This window comes from Procambarus clarkii, chromosome 49 (assembly GCF_040958095.1).
Source record: "Procambarus clarkii isolate CNS0578487 chromosome 49, FALCON_Pclarkii_2.0, whole genome shotgun sequence".
NCBI classification, from domain to species: Eukaryota; Metazoa; Arthropoda; class Malacostraca; order Decapoda; family Cambaridae; genus Procambarus; species Procambarus clarkii.
In genome coordinates this window covers 6,952,403-6,961,459 of record NC_091198.1, presented here as the reverse complement: position 1 = coordinate 6,961,459, position 9,057 = coordinate 6,952,403, and positions in this window count along the sequence as shown.

Here is a 9,057-nt window from a genome sequence, read left to right as displayed (position 1 = left end):
AGCGCCAGAAAGGAGTTTGTATTTCATATTCCACCAGAGTAGACGTAGAAATGAGAGGCATGAGATATGAGGAAAGACTACAGGAACCAATTCCCTCATCACTGGAAGTGAAGAAGAAAGAGGGGAAATAATCACGACATAAAAAAATTTCAGGGTAATTATCAGGGTTAACTTGATAATTATCTTGATAACAATGAGGTCACCATCTCAAATATTGAGATCATTTCGGGGCTTAGCGTCCCCGAGGCCCGGTCCTCGACCAGGCCTCCTTTTTGTTGCACATCCACAGGAAGTAGGCCGTAGCAGCTGTCAAACTCCCAGGTATTTATTTACTGCTAGGTGAACAGGTGCATCAGGGTGAAAGTAACTCTGCCCATTTGTTTCCGCCTCCGCCGGGGATCGAACCCGGAACTTTAAGACTAGGAATCCGAAACGCTGCCCACTCAGCTGTCAGGCCCCCGGGAGGCTTACGGGAGGCCGCAAGGTGAATCAAGAACAGCCAGAAGAGAACACACACACACACCCAGGTAAGAACAGCAAAGTAAGAACAGCAAGGTAAGAACAGCAAAGTAAGAACAGCGAGGTAAGAACAGCAAAGTAAGAACAGCAAAGTAAGAACAGCAAAGCAAGAACAGCAAGGTAAGAACAGCAAAGTAAGAACAGCAAAGTAAGAACAGCAAAGTAAGAACAGCAAAGTAAGAACAGCAAGGTAAGAACAGCAAGGTAAGAACAGCAAAGTAAGAACAGCAAAGTAAGAACAGCAAAGTAAGAACAGCAAAGTAAGAACAGCAAAGTAAGAACAGCAAAGTAAGAACAGCAAAGTAAGAACAGCAAAGTAAGAACAGCAAAGTAAGAACAGCAAAGTAAGAACAGCAAAGTAAGAACAGCAAAGTAAGAACAGCAAAGTAAGAACAGCAAAGTAAGAACAGCAAAGTAAGAACAGCAAAGTAAGAACAGCAAAGTAAGAACAGCAAAGTAAGAACAGCTCGGTACGAACACATACTCAAGAACATCAATAAAAACTTTCAGATACGAAAATGAGGAAATTATAGAGAGCTTCACGTGAGAGTCTTAGAGCCTCGGGGCTCTCACCGGCGCTCCAGACCCCGGCGGCTGTTGCTGGCGGCGGTAGAGCCCACAGAGAGACCCCCACAACACAGCCCACAGAGAGACCCCCACAACACAACCCACAGAGAGACCCCCACAACACAACCCACAGAGAGACCCCCACAACACAACCCACAGAGAGACCCCACAACACAACCCACAGAGAGACGCCACAACACAACCCACAGAGAGACCCCCCACAACACAACCCACAGAGACCCCACAACACAACCCACAGAGAGACCCCACAACACAACCCACAGAGACCCCACAACACAACCCACAGAGAGACCCCCCACAACACAACCCACAGAGACACCACAACACAACCCACAGAGAGACCCCACAACACAACCCACAGAGAGACCCCACAACACAGCCCACAGAGAGACCCCCACAACACAACCCACAGAGACACCCCACAACACAACCCACAGAGAGACACCACAACACAACCCACAGAGAGACACCACAACACAACCCACAGAGAGACGCCACAACACAACCCACAGAGAGACGCCACAACACAACCCACAGAGACCCCCACAACACAACCCACAGAGACCCCCACAACACAACCCACAGAGAGACCCCACAACACAACCCACAGAGATACCCCACAACACAACCCACAGAGATACCCCACAACACAACCCACAGAGACCCCCACAACACAACCCACAGAGAGACCCCACAACACAACCCACAGAGACCCCCACAACATAACCCACAGAGAGACCCCCACAACACAACCCACAGAGAGACCCCACAACACACCCCACAGAGAGACCCCCACAACACAACCCACAGAGAGACCCCCACAACACACCCCACAGAGAGACCCCCACAACACAACCCACAGAGAGACCCCACAACACAACCCACAGAGAGACCCCCACAACACAACCCACAGAGATACCCCACAACACAACCCACAGAGAGACCCCACAACACACCCCACAGAGAGACCCCCACAACACAACCCACAGAGAGACCCCACAACACAACCCACAGAGACCCCACAACACAACCCACAGAGAGACCCCCCACAACACAACCCACAGAGACACCACAACACAACCCACAGAGAGACCCCCACAACACAACCCACAGAGACCCCCACAACACACCCCACAGAGAGACCCCCACAACACAACCCACAGAGAGACCCCACAACACAACCCACAGAGAGACCCCCACAACACAACCCACAGAGAGACCCCACAACACAACCCACAGAGAGACCCCCACAACACAACCCACAGAGAGACCCCACAACACAACCCACAGAGAGACCCCCACAACACAACCCACAGAGAGACCCCCACAACACAACCCACAGAGATACCCCACAACACAACCCACAGAGAGACCCCACAACACACCCCACAGAGAGACCCCCACAACACACCCCACAGAGAGACCCCACAACACAACCCACAGAGAGACCCCCACAACACACCCCACAGAGAGACCCCCACAACACAACCCACAGAGACCCCCACAACACAACCCACAGAGAGACCCCCCACAACACACCCCACAGAGAGACCCCACAACACAACCCACAGAGAGACCCCACAACACACCCCACAGAGAGACCCCCACAACACAACCCACAGAGAGACCCCCACAACACACCCCACAGAGAGACCCCACAACACAACCCACAGAGAGACCCCCACAACACAACCCACAGAGAGACCCCCACAACACAACCCACAGAGACCCCCACAACACACCCCACAGAGAGACCCCACAGCAAAACACTCAGAACAAAATATAGAAGTGAGACAACTAAATAATAATGCATTACAAAATTATGGATTACAGGGAAAAGGGCGCCAGCAGGGGAGGGCTCGGGGAGCTGGCTGCCGGTCAAGGTAAAATACATTTAGAAGTCCACGTCAGACTACCCACTTCCGGCCCCTGTTGTGGCCACTACATGCACAGTCATGGGGTAGTTGTTGTAGCACAGTCATGGGGTAGTTGTTGTAGCACGCTCATGGGGTAGTTGTTGTAGCACTGTCATGGGGTAGTTGTTGTAGCACAGTCATGGGGTAGTTGTTGTAGCACGCTCATGGGGTAGTTGTTGTAGCACGGTCATGGGGTAGTTGTTGTAGCACAGTCATGGGGTAGTTGTTGTAGCACAGTCATGGGGTAGTTGTTGTAGCACAGTGATGGGGTAGTTGTTGTAGCACGCTCATGGGGTAGTTGTTGTAGCACGCTCATGGGGTAGTTGTTGTAGCACGCTCATGGGGTAGTTGTTGTAGCACGCTCATGGGGTAGTTGTTGTAGCACGCTCATGGGGTAGTTGTTGTAGCACGCTCATGGGGTAGTTGTTGTAGCACGCTCATGGGGTAGTTGTTGTAGCACGCTCATGGGGTAGTTGTTGTAGCACGCTCATGGGGTAGTTGTTGTAGCACGCTCATGGGGTAGTTGTTGTAGCACAGTCATGGGGTAGTTGTTGTAGCACGCTCATGGGGTAGTTGTTGTAGCACAGTGATGGGGTAGTTGTTGTAGCACAGTCATGGGGTAGTTGTTGTAGCACGCTCATGGGGTAGTTGTTGTAGCACGCTCATGGGGTAGTTGTTGTAGCACGCTCATGGGGTAGTTGTTGTAGCACAGTGATGGGGTAGTTGTTGTAGCACGCTCATGGGGTAGTTGTTGTAGCACTGTCATGGGGTAGTTGTTGTAGCACAGTCATGGGGTAGTTGTTGTAGCACGCTCATGGGGTAGTTGTTGTAGCACGGTCATGGGGTAGTTGTTGTAGCACAGTCATGGGGTAGTTGTTGTAGCACAGTGATGGGGTAGTTGTTGTAGCACAGTCATGGGGTAGTTGTTGTAGCACGGTCATGGGGTAGTTGTTGTAGCACGCTCATGGGGTAGTTGTTGTAGCACGCTCATGGGGTAGTTGTTGTAGCACAGTGATGGGGTAGTTGTTGTAGCACGCTCATGGGGTAGTTGTTGTAGCACGCTCATGGGGTAGTTGTTGTAGCACGCTCATGGGGTAGTTGTTGTAGCACAGTCATGGGGTAGTTGTTGTAGCACGGTCATGGGGTAGTTGTTGTAGCACGCTCATGGGGTAGTTGTTGTAGCACGCTCATGGGGTAGTTATAGCACGCTCATGGGGTAGTTATAGCACGCTCATGGGGTAGTTATAGCACGCTCATGGGGTAGTTATAGCACGCTCATGGGGTAGTTATAGCACGCTCGTGGGGTAGTTGTACTCAGAGGCCGCCTGGTGATGTGGTCCGGGGCACCGCTCGTGCACGGGTTCTCGACTGTCACACACCCAGGAGGCCTGGTCGACGACCGGGCCGCGGGGACACTAAGCCCCGGAAGCACCTCAAGGTAAGGTAACCACCCAATGAAAGAGGAAGTCTTATCCTTTATACTTGTGTCAGACGTGAAGGGTTATCCTTCTTCTTCTTCTTCTCAAAATTCTCCTCCTTCTTTTTGTCATTTAATGATTTCTTCATTGACCCTCTCTTGCATCCCAATCACTTGGGCTGGACGGTAGAGCGACGGGCACGCTTTATGCAGGTCGGCGTTCAATCCCCGATCGTCCACAAGTGGTTGGGCACCATTCCTTTTCCCCCATCCCATCCCAAATCCTGATCCCTTCTTAGTGGGATGTTGCCGTAAGATCTTGACGCTTTTCCCTCATAATTCCCATCCAATTCGTCTCCCTCACGAACTTATTTCAATATTGCTGTTCAATAAGACACAAAATAGATCCCTGTCTAGGTCTGTGCCAACCTCCTTCAGTGTTCACTGAAAACAGTATCTTTATCTAAACAGTATCATATCTAAACAGTATCTTTATCTAAACTGTATCATATCTAAACAGTATCTTTACCGCCTTTCTCCTTTTCCTCCCTTCCCAGCCATCTTTGATGATCTCTAAACAACTGGCAATACATTTATTTCCGCGATCTCCAAAAGAACTAATCAATCCATAGCGTCTTTCACCGCCGGCCGCCGACTCCACAATCAAAGGGTTCGAGGCCCGCATGAATCACGCCTCGAAGCGCTTCGTTCAATCCCGCTTTGTTCCGTTCAGGCCAACGAGGGTCTGTGTAGTGGTCGAGCCCCGTGGTGGTGCTCTGAGACCCCAGGACCCACGGTGGTGGTGCTCTGAGACCCAGGACCCACAGTGGTGGTGCTCTGAGACCCCAGGACCCACGGTGGTGGTGCTCTGAGACCCAGGACCCACGGTGGTGGTGCTCTGAGACCCAGGACCGACGGTGGTGGTGCTCTGAGACCCCAGGACCCACGGTGGTGGTGCTCTGAGACCCAGGACCCACGGTGGTGGTGCTCTGAGACCCAGGACCCACGGTGGTGGTGCTCTGAGACCCCAGGACCCACGATGGTGGTGCTCTGAGACCCAGGACCCACGGTGGTGGTGCTCTGAGACCCCAGGACCCACGGTGGCGGTGCTCTGAGACCCCAGGACCCACGGTGGCGGTGCTCTGAGACCCCAGGACCCACGGTGGTGGTGCTCTGAGACCCACACCAGTGTGCCTCACACTTACACTGTGCTCACCGAGGTCTTCACTAACCCATATTTACAGTGTTGTTGCCCGCCCACTCCCGCCCACGCCCGCCCACCCCGACACTGTGTAACGGTCCGCCTCAAAGGTGTTGACGCAACTGAGTGTGAATCACGTTATAAATTCGTATAAAATACAATCATTCAGTAACAGGAGTAAATACAGATTCAGGTACAGTTAGTGATATGTATAGCTGCAGAAAAAGGTATAGATGGAAAAAACCTAAACTGGAAAAACAGAACATTATATATAACTGAATGGGGAAGGGAACTATCAAGGGAAAGCGCCAAGCCATTACGACTACATGGCACTTAGAAGAAATCAGGATAAGAATTTGGGATGGGACAGGGGGAGGGAATGGCTCCCAACCACTTTGGGATTGAACGCCAACCTGCATGAAGCGAGACCGTCGCTCTATCCTCCATCCCAAGTGGTTGGGCGTGTGGACTCAAATGTGTTATTGAGCACTTCGGTGCATTTAGGGGATACTTCAGACACTTGTATATTGCCACAACTTTGGAACACATCTGGGAACTAAACCTGACACTTGTTACGTGCCTTTAAAAACTTGACCAAAACTCAGAATTGCCCTGAAACACTTCCAGCTCTCTTGTAACACTTGACGCTGCTCTGTTAAGCCATTTTGAGTTCTGAGTAACTCTCAAGCGCTTCTGTGAAATACATAATGATTTGAGACATGTTTTACGCTTCGACTAATTTTCTCAGAAGCTTTCATATGCTCTGGATACTTCTTGAGAGACTTGTTATACAGTCTGTCTTCAGACGCGCCTCTACACTTTGCGTTGCTCTGAAATATCTTATACACATTCCGTGTCACACACTACACTACACCTCTAGTTGCAATTCTTTTACCATGTCGTAGCTCAGTCGATTAAGGCAGCTTCTGGGATGCTCTCAGACGTAGGTTCGAATCCTCGTCACGGCCCTTGTGAATTTGTTCATTCAGTGTCGTCTACGGTCTTCTTCAGGAGACCCGCTGCCTACTGAGGAAACACTGCCAGGAGTCGAACTCTCCTCCCTGTAGCAGCCTCCCAGGTGCCTTGTGACAGCCTACAAGTTCGATTGCCAAATCAGTTGACCTGGGCTCTAGGAGACTCGAACTGTGGACCCCACGAGTGGGCGCCCCAAGCTCTAGCGACCGAGCTATTGAGCAGTCTTACTCCTGAGGCTCACAGCTTCACTACTGTGAGCATCAGGAGTAACTTGAGTCATCAAGTCCAAGTAATATTGGCCTTGGCTTCAAGGCAACCACAGCCTTGATCAACTGTAATCTCTGAGACCAGAGTTCTGAATCTTAGCCAAGACATGTTTAAGATAACAAAGCATCTTCCATCTTGGGAGTGTTTTGGAGGCGTTCACTGCGGGCGAGGCAGTCGACGTCTGCGTGGTGGGACGCCTGGCTGCCTCGCCTGGCTGCCTCACCTGGCTGCCTCGCCTGGCTGCCTCACCTGACTGCCTTACCGCATCTGATCATCTCATTATGCCTGGGAACTTAAATTACTCTCGGGTTTGTCATTTCCCCGGACGCATCACCTGGTGTTCAGGCGCGTCATGCACCTGCCTCATCCTCCTGTCAGTAGAGGTAGATGTAGATGTAGAGAGGCGCCACCACCTGGACGATCTACCAGTCCACTAACACAACGCCTCCAGATATACTCCACTCGGAGTTGCGCATTCTGCTCCTCGGGGAAGTTTGGACTTCTTACACCACCAAGAGGTTGACGGCCGGAGACACATCAGTACTCTTCTTGGCTTGTTTTGCCTCAGTTAATTTCCATTAAAATTTCTTCACCAAGACTCATCATGCGGTGTGCAAGCATTCTGGGGTTTTAGCGGGGAGTTTTCGCGATGATTCAAGCGAGGGTGAAGAACGGAACACTTTGTTTTATTTTATCAGCAGGGAATATGTTTGGGGGGGGGGGGGTGGCGCCCTGTTCTGCTATGGCGTGTTTCAGTGTGTTCTGGTGTGTGTGTGTGTGTGTGTGTGTGTGTGTGGGTGTGTGTGTGTGTGTGTGTGTGTGTGTGTGGGTGTGTGTGTGTGTGTGTATGTGTGTGTGTGTGTGTATGTGTGTGTGTATGTGTGTGTGTGTGTGTGTGTGTGTGTGTGTGTGTGTGTGTGTGTGTGTGGGTGTGTGTGTGTGTGTGTGTGTGTGTGTGTGTGTGTGTGTGTGTGTGTGTGCGGTGTGTGTGTGTGTGTGTGGTGTGTGTGTGTGTGTTTGTATTCACTATTTGTACCTGCAGAATCAAGCTATTAGCTGTTAGACCCCCGCCTTTCTAGCCAATCTACTTATCTTCTATTATGCCTTCTGCATATATTTCTATCTAACACATGCATACATACATCCCCAGGAAGCAGCTGCTTAACTCCCAGGTACGCATTTACTGCTAGGTGAACAGGTGTACCAGGGGTGAAAGAAACACTGCCCATTTGTTTCTGCCTTGACCGGTAATCGAACTCGGGCCCTTAGGACTACGACCCCTAGAGCGCCGTCGAGGACCTGAATCTGTGTGTAATAAATGTTATCTCTTCATTGTTACTTAATCAGCTGACGTGGGACCATTGTTTATGTATTGCTTGAGAGCTAAACTTAAACAAGTGATGATAACGCCACGTTGCTTCTCGGAGCTCATGAGGGCTCCTCTGATGTCCTCATGAGGGCTGCCTCTGATGTCCTCATGAGGGCTGCCTCTGATGACCTCATGAGGGCTCCTCTGATGTCCTCATGAGGGCTGCCTCTGATGTCCTCATGAGGGCTGCCTCTGATGACCTCATGAGGGCTGCCTCTGATGTCCTCATGAGGGCTCCTCTGATGTCCTCATGAGGGCTCCTCTGATGTCCTCATGAGGGCTCCTCTGATGTCCTCATGAGGGCTCCTCTGATGTCCTCATGAGGGCTCCTCTGATGTCCTCATGAGGGCTCCTCTGATGTCCTCATGAGGGCTCCTCTGATGTCCTCATGAGGGCTCCTCTGATGTCCTCATGAGGGCTCCTCTGATGTCCTCATGAGGGCTGCCTCTGATGACCTCATGAGGGCTCCTCTGATGTCCTCATGAGGGCTGCCTCTGATGTCACTCTGAGCGGTGATGAACTCCGGACAATAGTGAGGGAAGAGCTTCTCACCATTTTCAACCTACCCTTGAAGGGGGGGGGGACCTGCTGCATGGGTGATAGCTTCTCCCCCGTATCAACCTACCCAGGCTTTGCGCCCAGGGGCCAGATTCACGAAGCAGTTACTCAAGCACTTACAAACGTGTACATCTTTCCTCAATCTTTGACGGCTTTGGATACATATATTAAACAGTTTACAAGCATGAAAACCTCCCGATCAACTGTTGTAATTGTTATAAACAGCCTCCTGGTGCTTCGGAGCTCA